Source organism: Rhinolophus hipposideros (assembly GCF_964194185.1).
Source record: "Rhinolophus hipposideros genome assembly, chromosome: 4".
Lineage (NCBI taxonomy): Eukaryota > Metazoa > Chordata > Mammalia > Chiroptera > Rhinolophidae > Rhinolophus > Rhinolophus hipposideros.
Genome location: NC_138050.1, coordinates 95,617,495 through 95,631,027, shown reverse-complemented (window position 1 = coordinate 95,631,027; position 13,533 = coordinate 95,617,495).

The window sequence follows — 13,533 nt, the reverse complement described above, 5'->3', positions numbered from 1 at the left end:
TTCCTAATGCTTCCAGTTGGAAACAATAAAGAGATAACATGATTTTCCATCTTCCTTTCTTCTTGTCATCCAAAAACTTTCCAATTTCCATATCAGAGACCCTGAACATATGAGGCTAAGTTCCCTCTGGACAGCATATTAGACACATAGAATGAGCCAAAAATAAACCTTGTTGCTTTAGATCACTGGATTTTGGAGTTACATCCAATGATTAAGTTATCTAGCCTCATGTCACCTGTATACTGTGGAAATATATATAAATTTGCATCATTGGTTATAACTTATTATGTTCAGAGGCACCACTTAGATATGGTTTAAATCAACCTTGATTTTATGATAAAACATCACCATTTACTTCAATTTTGAAGCATAACCATACATGCCCAAATAAATTGTAATATTTCAGGAATGCAACTCAGTGTTTCCATACATCTCATTCTAAGGGAAGCATTTTGAATCTAGAAATCCTGTCTTCTAGTAACTATGCTTCTATGTCTTTTCTTTCTTTTATGGTGCTGGCCAGAATTTCAAAATTTATGTTAAACAGTGTTGGTTATATTTATGTAGTTTTCTTCAAAAGAAACAGAAATCTCAGTGAATATATTAGTTTATATGCAATGTGACACAAGATAATAATCAGATGTATAATTGAAATATTTATAGATGATTACACCATGTGATTAGGCCTCTAAAATACCACACATGGAAGGTCTTTCCAATAGATATTAACATTTACTTTTTCCTAATATGATCAGCTATCAAAATGAGCAGAAAAGTATTTTAAAATTCCAAATGCTTGTTTTCCAGCATTTTATGATCCCAGATTCACCCAGAACAATATAAAAGTGTTCCATTTTAATGTTGGAATAACTTTAGTGGAATATTTCATCAAAATTTTATCTTGGGTTTATCTCATCTGGTGTATTATGTGGCCGTTTTTTTTTGTTGTTGTTGTTGTTTTGCTTTCCTCCTGGAATAATCCATTGTTACAATTTGTAAATACTTAGCTGTTTCTGGGATAATCTAATTCCTCCACTATAGATAGGTATGGATTTGGAGAAGGGATTTAAAGTCAGTTCTGCTAAAATGTGATATACTTTCCTAATTTCTACCAGTCTATGTAAAATTATACATTTAAAAACCACAAAGCTAATGGGAAAATAGATTTTAGGGTATAACACACAAAAGCTGTACCAGTGATACATTAAAATGATTAGAGAGATGCAAGCCTAATAAAAATAGCACTTTTTGCTCACGTCAAGTGATTAAGAAATTTATAAATAAACAGGACAATAAATATAGCCCTTTCTCTTGGAAGACACAAAGTTTGCTTATGGAAGTGGTTATGGAAGAGATGCATTTTGGGCGTTTTTATGATGTAGGAGAAAGAGAGTTTTCAGAAATGCGAGAGAAAGTTGTAACACCAGAGGTAGCTGGCATGGCTCACATCACACAGGAGGAAATGTAGTAGCTGGTAGATACTTGAAGAGTGTGTATATGTTTGTTTGTGTAACCCTGCACTGTTCTGCTTAGCTAGAGTTTTCTCTGTTCATCTAGTGTTTTTTGCAAATAGATTCTTCCATAAGCGAATGCAAAATTCTTCTTATGCACAAATGTTCCGTGTTATATCACTTGTATTTGAAGTTCCCATTTTCTAAACATGTATGATACTTAACTGTCTCTTTCCCTGTTTCATTATGGGCTGTAAGTTCTGTATTCCTCTAGCGAGGCCCACGGATCCTTCAAGGAAACTCTGTCTTACCATTATAGCAAGTGTTCAAGTTGCTTCTGGGTTCCAGTCACCACTCTCCTTCTCCTTCTGAACTAGGGGGTAGAAAGTTTCATAATCATTCCTTCTATGTTCTCCCCAGTCTTTCTCACATGACTTTGATCAATCTTTCTATAACCTTCTACAAATAACACATTTTAATTGCATCATCTGTTTTCAAAAGGAATTCTAATTGATGCAGATGAAATGCAGACCTTAGGTAGCTCTGATTTTAGAATCGGCTTATTCAATAACCAGCTACATAGGAAAGTATTTAATCATTTTGAATTTTATGTCTTTATCTATAAGTGGGGAATTATGGTGCAACATACCCTACAGGATTGTTTAAAGTTTTAAAAGAGATAATACATATAAAGTGCTTAATGTAGTGTCTGACATGTAGTATGTCTCAAGAATCGTCTTTCTTATATAGCATACTTTCTTTATAGAATCTAATTCAGAATGAATATGCATAAACACAACACTACTCTTTACAAGGACTTTCATCTTAGTTTTTAAGGTGGGTTCATGGGATGCTGGTAAATGATGCTTCTGTTTCTTCTTACATAATCACTACTTAAGGATGGCTACAACCATACTTTGACCTTGAATTATTTTTCTCAGTGAAGTGTGTTGTCATTCACCAGTTCAGAAGACATATATTTAAGAACTATTCCAAATGACATATCCAGAATGACAAACACTGTCAATTTTATTACCTAATTTTGTTTCAACTACTCTTCTCCACATCGCTATTTTCTAGTATTTAGCTTAAGCCCTGATCAAGTCTTACCTACACTGCTGAAATAGTGCTTTAACTATTCTCATTCCCTCGAGTATTACTAAAGAAATTATCCTCTGCATTGTAAGAAAGCATATGTTTGTAGTGTTAATTAATTAATTAATTAATTTAATTTGGTCTCCCAGCTTTATTGAGATATAATTGACCTATAACTGTATGTAAGTTTAAGGTGTATATTATGATGACTTGATTCACATAGTATATATATTGCAAAAAAGTTACCACAATAGAATTAGCTTGCAAAAAAAGGTAATTATATGAGGTCAAATCCTCTATGGTAGGGAAACTTGTGATGACTTTTAATTGTCTCCCGGATAAAATCCAAACGTTTAATATCCATTGCCCAAAGCTCTTTGTCATTCAGAACTTTTTCAGAAAACAGCAATGCAATTCTCTGAGCTTCAGATGTCCTGTGATGTATAACTCTCCCCCACCAGCAACTGTGTTATTTAGTAAATATCTATTAAAAATTTGCTTATTTTTGAAAACTCAGCTGAATTATCATATCAATTATTAAGTATGTTAAAATAAATGCCTTCAATGAATTATTGTCTGTCTTCCTGCCCACCCCCCACTAATGGGTTAAAATATAAATCATATTTTAGTTTATCTTTTTCTCATCAGATAATCTTCAGGGCAATTTCATTGACTAGATTTTGCCCCACACATCCCTTCCTGTCTTATTTTCAGGAGAAGTTGATAATCTGCGCAGGAGAATCTTCTCCTGAGAGGGAGAAAAATGGGATATGAATATATCATAAATCATATTAATCAAGCATGCTCTTGGGCTTATCTTTTATTTAGTTTCTTTTTGTGCCCCTCCTTTTGCTTCTTTATACTCCAAAGTATGTCTGACCTCTTATTTCTCATTCTCTGAAAGATGGGCTTTATGTAGAGGTCTTGCTATTTTTCACTATTCTTAAAGAGCCTTGCTTTGCACACTTTAACATCTATACCTGCAAAGTCAGAAGCTTGTTATAATGCAGATACCAAATCAATGAGTAGGAGGCACAGTCTGAAATTCTGCATTTCCTACAAACTCCCACAGGACACTGATGCTGTTGATTCAGAAGAGAGGGAGGCATTGGTGTAATCAGGCATCAGATAGAAATGCAACAATCCAAATTGTTTTAGACTAGGATTATATACCTGGAGTATGATGGCACTGTGTCTAGTTATAGGATTCTTACTGCTAAAAATAATTTCAGGCAGTAGCAGATAGGAAATAAGGTGCTCTAGTGGAACTCCTGAAACTCTCCAACATTACTCCATAAAGATATTTTGTTTGTCCACCTAATTGTCTGCTCCCATTATTATACCATGCTTGACATTGCAAGTTATTTCCCAAGCTGTAGAAACCTGACCACAAACGTACATTTGGGAAGGTGTGAGGTACATAGGTATGTTTGCTAATTTCTGCTGTAGAGTTTCGGCTCTACAAGCAATTTATCAAAAGCTCACTTCAATCGGTGATGTTCAGCTACACTGAGTAAACTGTACAACAGAGACCTCCTACTTGTCCAACAGAGGATTACAGCAGGTTGGAGTCAGTATCTGTGGGAACAAAGAAAAAAATACAAAAATTCAATTTGAGCAATTTAGTGTAAAATAATATAATACCTAATAAGGCAAAGAACTAAAATCAAGTATTTAATTACACATTTTATTTAAAACATTTTCGCAGTACGAGCTAACAGTATTTTCCCTTTTTATTGCATCCTGTGTTTTACATGGAATATGTCATGTAATGCTGGCAATCATCTAAAGTCGGTATTATTATTATTATTGTCACCATTTTATCATTAAGTGCTTAAGACAAGACAGTGGTAAGTGGTAGAGGCCAGAATTGTAATTCAGGTATGTTTCACTCTAACATTCATGCTTTGTGCCTCTACTCCTTTTCATTGTGTTCCTTTTAATTCATATGTATCTTCTTTTATAAATATGCTAACAAGAGCATAAAAAATAAACACCGAACTAGGAATTTAGAAAATCTGGATTCTAGGTTAGCATTGGTGGGAGTTTGTGCACGTTAAAGATTATCTGTGCATTTCTTTTGTCTCATTCATAAACTTTGGATCTGTCTGGCCTTCCCTAAACAGACATGGTGGAGTTTAAGTAAGTTATTCTTATAAAATACTTAAATACTATTCTTAGCAAATATTGTTTCGTTTCTCTATCCTTAGAGCACAATTTATAGAAATTAAGGCTGTGGTCATTTTGTGATTCAAATTATTAGATGCCCACAAATACGTGTTGTTTTATTTGTATCTGTAATTCATTCTGTATATTGCTAAATTCAGTATTTATACTAATTGACTTACATATTCATTATAAACATGGAGAAAAATAAGAAGCTCACATTTGTGGTTTAAAATAATTCATTGATCAAATAATTTTGTTGATTCTATTGTATTTTTCCCCATTTGCTACAGGTCATATTAAAGATCAGTTAATTGAGGGTACATAGGTATTGTTTGATTTATTTTGCAATATGTTTTACATTCTTCTGACTCAAAAATCATTGGCTAAAAAGCATGCAAACCTATAAATAATTATTATTTAATTACTATTGGACTAGGAGAACTAAATCATTTAATATCCTATTAGTAAAAAAAAATCAAATTTATGAGTGACTGACAAGTGATTTTGATGATCTCTTTTTATGGAACATTCTGTATTTATAAATTTGTCTAAATCCATGAAATTCAAGATATGAGTGAATATTGCCACAACTAAGCATTTCAATAAATAAATTTACTGATACATTTTTATTCTATGCACACGTTTATACATATGTATGTATCACCTGTATATTTGAAAGAGAACAATAGATGTATTCTACCTTCTGAGATACTATTAGTCTTATATTGATTCCCCTCCTATTATTTTATTGTGTTTTGGAAGTTATTTCTCTATTCTGTCCATTGAAAAGAAAAGCTAATTAGGTTTCTCCCTTTTCCATTTTCTTGGAACATTTCGTTCTATAATTACATACACTAAGACACTAATATCAACTAGATTTTGTACTGATTATGTATATATTATCTGTATTTGTTTGTGATTTATTTTGGAGGTATTTCTTTAAATGCTCATCATTAGTAGCAAAACTCCCCACCTATCCCAAAGATTCACAAAATGTTTCCCACCATCAGGGAAATAAAAATAAATTCTTCATGGGACTTTCATTCTAGTGGGAGGAAACTGATTATCAGTCAATCAATAATATTACAATAAAATTAGGAAATTACTATTATAGAAAAGAATAAATAGAGAAAGTGATGATGGGGGGAGGAGGTTATTTTAGGTAAACCAAAGGATCTCTCTCTGATGAGATAGCATTTAAGCACAAAGATACATAAATTGAGAGTATGCCAGGCAGCAGTCAGGGGAAAAGGCTCTAGAGAGAACAGAAGCTGAAATATTTTAAAGGGGAGAATCTGAAGATCTATATGAGCATAATTGAAAAGTGTGATATAGACCATAGTAAGAAAAGTAGAAGAAAATTTAAAAGATGTGTGTGTTGAATTATAAAGCTTACTGTGGTCAAGTAATTAGCAGGTTTACTTTAGCATCAGCTAAATGGTGAATATTCAGTTTAACCACATCAGAGATGGGATTTGTGTAACAGTTATCTAATGAATTATAAAACTAACCAAAAGCAAACACACAAACAAACAAAATCAAACACATCGGGAGGGCAAGATAGCATACTATTAAGAGTGTGAGTTGATGTTAACAGAGTACTGTTGTCAGTACAGATAAATTTTAGTTGTGGGATATTTGACAAACTAAACTCTTGGTCTGAAATTCCTCACAGTGGATCAGTGAGAATGGTATTGCTGAGGTGAATTATATAATCTTGAGCAGCTCAAAATTTACTGTCATCATACCTCTATGAAAACCAAGTAGTTGACAGTTTATCCCAAACCCTTGGACTACATGTATTTCAGAATTCCATTTTATTTTGCTTTCTTCCCCGTTAGATGTATAAAATGGCCCCACCATGGTCTGCAGCAGCAAACATATCTCAATTTTTGAGTGAACTGATGGATCTTCAAATAGACTCTAAGTTTTCTCGTGTCAGTTCAGTCAGTGTTGCTGCCTAGAAAGTTGCGGAAAAAAAATTAAATTTCAAGAAATGTTTGTACTTAATACGTTTAAAAAGTTATGGATCTGTATGAAGACTTATAAACTTTCTCTGGATTAAGTAGCAGATTTCAACTGAGATTATGTATATAAAAGCACAAAGAGTTAAAGAGCCAATTAAATCCAAATTAATTATGAGATGAAATGGGCTTTCATTCAAAACTCTATTTCCAAGAAGTTACTCTGAGACCATTATAAAGCAATTTTAATAGTTTCCCATAATCAATTGCCCCTACTCATAAATGCAAGCTGTGCTAAACAAAGGAGTATTTTTTCCTTTAGGACATACACCACAAAAAGAGGACCAGAAACCACAGTACAATTTAAGGTGTGATCCTATAGAATAATCCATACACATTGTATCTGTACATTTCTTTTACATTCTAGAAAAAAAGTTTAATATATGATGTATTTAGTCCCTATTTTAGATCTTTATAAATAATGACAATAAGCCGTGACTAGTTCTTGTCCTTTTATACAGTATATGGCAAATACTATTTTGCTGCTTCAGATTTCTTAATATAGCATTATGATACTGGAAGCTGGTCATAATTGGCACATTATGTAGAACTTCATCTTTTCAATTTTTCAATTCACTGTATTTTTATGTCCCAAATACTGAAGCCTGTAAATAATGGTTTCAGTCCTCAGGCTACAAAATAATGTCGATGGAGCAATGTTTTCTCCATATTATAGAATTCTGTGCCACATAAACATTTTACAAGGCTCTTGGGAGGTACTGCTACCATGTTTTGTTAAGTATAGGGTTGATTAAATCCGTATCTCCACAGGTTGTATGTGCTTATTCTCACCCCCCCCCTTTTTTTTTAATTCCACCGCTGCCTGTGACCTATAATATATTGACCTTTATAATGGGTTTATAGAGAATCAATCAGGCTGGGACAAAACTAAAATATAGAACAGTATTCGTTATAATATATTGGCTAAGCCCAGCAGGCATGCCAAGTAAAATACAGTTGATTGATTTTCTGACCTTTCAAGTATTTTGTATGTAAAGTACACACATTCTGCAATACCATGTGCTCAACACTAAAACTAAATTTCAAAGTTTAATGATAATGAACACTGACTTGCTCATTTTGCTCTTTATAAGTTTATTAAATTATTTTTCTCCCTCTCCCTCCTATGTGCATGCATGCATGCATGCATTTGTGCACCTTAAGTGAGGAACACATTTCTTCTTTTTTAACCTTTGAGTTCTTGCACTCTTCTAACAACTAGATTCCAAAACGAGATCCTCTGGTGAAGCCAAAAGGGGTACCTCTCTCTACTGGCAAGAACAGCCAAGTCAACCTGATATTTTAATGAAATTCCCTCAGTTTGAGCACTCCCTCAAATTAATCAGTGCCCATTAACTATTTCAATTTATGTACCATTAGTTTTCAGAAGAAAATTGAATGCTTTTGCCTATGAAAGTGCCATCCCCTTCCTATAAGATGCTAACAAATGATGTTAAAGAGCTGGTAAGTTATGTCAAAACATTTTGATACTTGAGGCAATTAATCATTGGCATAGGTATCATTAGTAACCTCCTGATGCTGATGGTTCTAAAAATAACCCTTGGTAATGGAGGAATAGGAATACGAGTGAATTGCTTCTATGACTCTCTCATCTCCCAAGTTGTGATATATCAGAAAACATTCTGGGATATATCTTTTGTAATTCTGTGCATAGAGGCAACTATAACTTTTAACTCTATTGTAAAGGCAAGAATTCATTGTTCAGAACGTTGTTCCTTTTCACCTCGCCATTCTTAGTCACTCGTATACTTCCAGTATTGATTTCTGTCATACATAGAATAATCCTTCGAATATCTTGGTGATTTTTTACAGGATATGTCACCAACTAGGAAAGTTAAGTTCATCCCTGGCTTCTTGCCTCTGCAAAGGTGGCCATTTAAATTTAATATTTGACAGGTTTTTTAGAGGAAAGTTGCAGATTCCTGCCTTTGGTTTCTTGCTATCACTCTCACGCCTTCACTGAAACAAAATTTAAATCACTCTGTTTGTTAAGGACCAAATTTGTATGGAGAAGTCCTTACCCCTTGTACCTCAAAATGTGACCCGGTGTGGAGACGGGATCTTTATAGGAGCAATTCAGTTAAAATGAGGTCGTTAGGATGGTCACTAATCCGATATGGCTGGTGTTGTTAGAAGAGTTACTTTGGACTCTGACATGAATAAAGGGAAAATGATGTGAAGACACAGGGGGAAGTTGCCTTGCAGAAGGCAAGGAGAGAGGCCTCCAACAGATCCTCCCTTATGATGCTCAAAAAGAACCAACCCAGCAGACATACTGATCTTGAACGTGAGATAATGAATGTCAGTTGCTTAAGCCACCAGTCAGTGGTGCTTTGTACTGGCAGCCCTAGCAAACTCTTACAATGGCCTTCTCATTTCGTATCGCCATTGGATTGAATTTTCTCTAATTCTCTAAGCATAGCCCAAGATATCGCTGGCAATAGGCAGTCAGTTAAAGCCAACAATTTCCAGAAATAATAAAAGAGATTAATATTGTAGATAATACCATAGGTGAAGACAGAAAATGACCAGAAGTAGAAATCATTTATTCCCCTTTAGGTAGCCAGGATGTATTGCTTTTTAATTGTTGCTGTTACATGTTTAATGAATATGCATTATTATTGAGCATTTAAAATTAGAAAGGCAGCATGATTTAGTGGATAGGCTGAACACCTAAGTTTTCTAACTACATTTACTCCTGACTCACTATAGTGACCCAGTACAAGTCACTTTATCATCATTGCCATTACATTATTATCATTATATTTTTATGACTCAGATGAATCTGGTTGGAACTCAGAATAGTGTGTTCCTCAGTGGCCTAGCACATTGCAGTAATCTGCTATTAGAATAGGAAAGTCCTGGTGATATTGCATGTATTTAAAAATGTGGATACTAAATTGAACAATATTTTAAATTTTCAGTTTCACTGAAATAGTCAGTGATGTGCTTAGAATTGTCACCATATGCCTTTATTTGTTTTTCTCAGTTTGTATATTTACTTATGTTATTTTCAGAATTACTCAGAGTTCTAATATAATTTCAATTCCAAAAAAAATTGTTGTAATTTTTTCAAAGGGGATAGTTGATGTAAATGTTATATTTCAATTATATTGAAATAACATTGACTAAATATTTTATGACAAATATTTCTTTTAACACATTAAATCGTTTTAACAGTAATACATATCAGTTATTTTAATGACAAGTTTTTTCCATTATTGTTTTAGTTTAGTATATCTGTTAGCAATTTTTGAAAATTGCCTATGTATTAGGGTGGTGCAAAAATAATTGCAGATTTTGCAATTTTTTTAACCTTTTAAACCACAATTACTTTTTTTTTTTATTAGTTTCAGGTGTACAAGACAAGGTAATACTTAGACGTTCATCATTTATATCCCTCACACTGTAAACCCCCCTCTCCCCATCCATTATCCCTTCGACCTCACACCCAGCCATCACATTATATATATAAAATTATAGTTGGCATTCATTAATGTTTAGCTTCTGGTGTGCAATGCCATGATCAGGCATCCACATTATCTCTGAGGTGGTCTCCCAAATAGGACGCATGTCCATCGGATACCCAACAAAATCTTTACGACATTATTGAATAAGTTCCCCAAATTAATTTTCAGAAAACCCTGAGGCCATCTTGTAAACCACAATTACTTTTGTACCAACCTAATACGTGAATATATCAGTGCTTTGTATGAACAAAATTTAGAGATGTTTGCAATTACGTAACTTCATCTTTAACACATGATTTTATATACTAAACTAGAGTTATTTTTTTTAACTTCTTACTTTGGGATAACTGTAGATTCACAAGCGGTTTTAAGCAACAATGCATAAAGGTCTAAATACCAATTACAGTTCCCAACAGTGCTCAGTCTTGTGAAACTATAGTACAATATCACAGTCAGGGGATTGACACATACAATCAGGGTGCAGCATATTTCCATCACCACAGGGATTTCTCACGTTGCTCTTTCATAATCACATAGGCACATCTCTCCCACTTGTACCTCCCACCCCCATCCTCCATTAACCTCTCAGACTCATTCCTCTCTTCTCTATAGAACAGATTTAGCTCTTAATGAAACAAACTGTTTTCTATAATTTTGTTATTTCAAGAACTTTATATAAATGGAATCATGCACTATGTAGCCTTTGGTTTTGGTGTTGTTGTTTTCTCAGTACAATTCTTTGGAGATTCAGGCAAGTCGTTGCATGTTTCAGTAGTTTGTTCCTTTTTTATTGCAGAGTAGTAGTCCAACGTCTGTGTGTACCACAGTTTGTTTAGCCATTTGCCTACTTAAGGACACATAGGTTATTTCAGTGTTTTGGGTACTAAAAATTATGTTGCTATAACATTTGTATACAGGTTTTTGGATGAATCTTAGTCTTCATTTCTCTGGGAAAAAATTCCAGGACTGGACTGCAATTGTTGGGTCACATGGTAGTTGCATGCCAAACCTTTCCAGAGTAGCTGTAGTCCTTCTCATTTCCATCAGCAATATATGAGGGATTCCGTTTCTTCAGAGCATTGCTAGCATATAGTATAACTGTTTGTTTTTGTTTTTTTTAACCTATTCTTATAGGTGTATAACAATATCTAATGGGCTTTTAATTTGCATTTTCCAAATGGCTAATTATGCTGAAAACCTTTTCCTGTGCCTATTTGCATTTTCTCTCTCTCTCTCTCTCTCTCTCTCTCTCTCTCTCTCTCTCTCTATATATATATATATATATATATATATATATATATATATATATATATATATATATATATAGAACTGGTTCTTTATGTCATTGTTTCTTATTGTGGTTAAAAAAATAGAGATCTACACTCAACAAATTTTTAAATGCATATTACAATATTGTTACTGTACACTACTGTACAGGCATTCTTCCAGGCATTCAGAGAGACTTTGAATACCTGCTGTATCCTCCAGTGGAGAACACAGAGAGAGAGAGTGAGCCAGCTTTCTGTCTCTTCTTATAGGGGCACTAATCACATCACAGGGGTTCCCCCCTCATGACCCCATGTATACCAAATTACCTCAAAGGCCTCACCTCTAAATACCATCACGATGGGGATTATTACTTTACCATGTGTAGTTTGGTGGGGGGGAGCATAAATATTTAGCACGTAGCAATGACCATCTTAACAGGTATGAGGTGATATCACTCATTGTGGTTTTGATTTGCATTTCTCTGATGATTAGTGATGTTAGTATAAATTCATATAGCTGTTGTCCATTTAAATTTAATTTTCAGAGAAATGTCTCAGTCCTTTGCTCATTTTTCAAGGAGGATATTTGTTTTGTTTTGCTACTAAGTTTAAGGAGTTTCATATATATGATATTAACCCCTCTCTGATATTTAATTTGTAAATATATTTTTCCCTTCCCATAGATTGTCTTTTTACTTTTATTGTTTTGTTTGCCATGTATAGCTTTTCAGTCTATGTAGTCCCACTTGTAATATCCAATAAAAATTTCCAAGACACATGTCATGAAGATTTTCCCTTATGTTTATTTCTAGGAGTTTTACAGTTTCAAATTTTACATTCAAATATCTAATTATTTGAGTTTTTATGTGTGTATAGTGTAAAATAAGGGTCCAATTTCATTATTCTGCACGTGTATGTCCAGTTTATCTAACACTATGTATTGAAGAGATAGTCCTTTCCCCATTGTGTATTCTTGGAACTCTTGTAGAAGATAAGTTGACTATGTTTGACTTTACTTATTTCTGGACTCTCTACCCTGTTCCATTGATCTAGATGTCTGCCTTAATGCCAGTACCATACTGTTTTAATTATTATAGCTTTGCAATATGTTTTATAATCAGGAAGTGTTAGACTTCTAGCATTGTTCTTTTCCAAGACTGTTCTATTTAGGGTCTTTAGTGAGTCTATATGAATTTTAGATTTTTTTTTCTATTTTTGTAAGAAAAAAATAAAATTACTGTGCTTTTGACAGGGATTGTTTTGGATATATAGATAACTTTGGGTAGTACATGCATTTTTGCAGTATTTGTTCTTCTAGTCCATAAACACAGGGTGCCTTTTTATTTATTTGTGTTTTTTAAAATTTATTTAGCAAGTGTCTTATAGTTTATTCTACAGATCTTTTACCTCCTTAGTTAAATGTATTCCTTAGTATCTTATACTTTTTTGGTGTTATTTTACATAGAATTATTTTCTTAATTTCCTTTTCAGATTAATTGTTGGTGTATAGAATTGCAACTCATGTTTGTATGTTGATTTGGTATCCTGCAACTTTGCGGAATTAGTTTATTAGTTCTAATAGTTAATTTTTGTGAAGTTTTTGGGATTTTTTACATACAGCGTTGAGTCATCTGGGAACAGAAATAATTTTACTTATTACTCTCTAATTTGGATACCTTACATTCATGCCATTTTAATTAGATTTTTTTATTGTTGAGTTTTGAGAGTTTATATCTAGACACTAGTCCTTTGTCATCTATATGGTTTGTGAATGTTTTCCACTGCAAAGTATCTTTTATTTTAATTCTCTTTACAGTGTTTTTCATGGAACAAACATTTTAACTTAAAGTTTGATCTCCTCCTGTTTTTGTTGTCTTTATTTTTTGCATGACAAGTATTTTTCAATTGAAACCTGGGGAGTTTCACATTATGTTATGGGTCTCTGGATCTAATGGAAAACTTCTTTAACTGGCTTTTTCTGACACTGCCTGTGCTAGGGAAAGGTTGGGCACTCTCCGTAATACCAGGTCGAAGT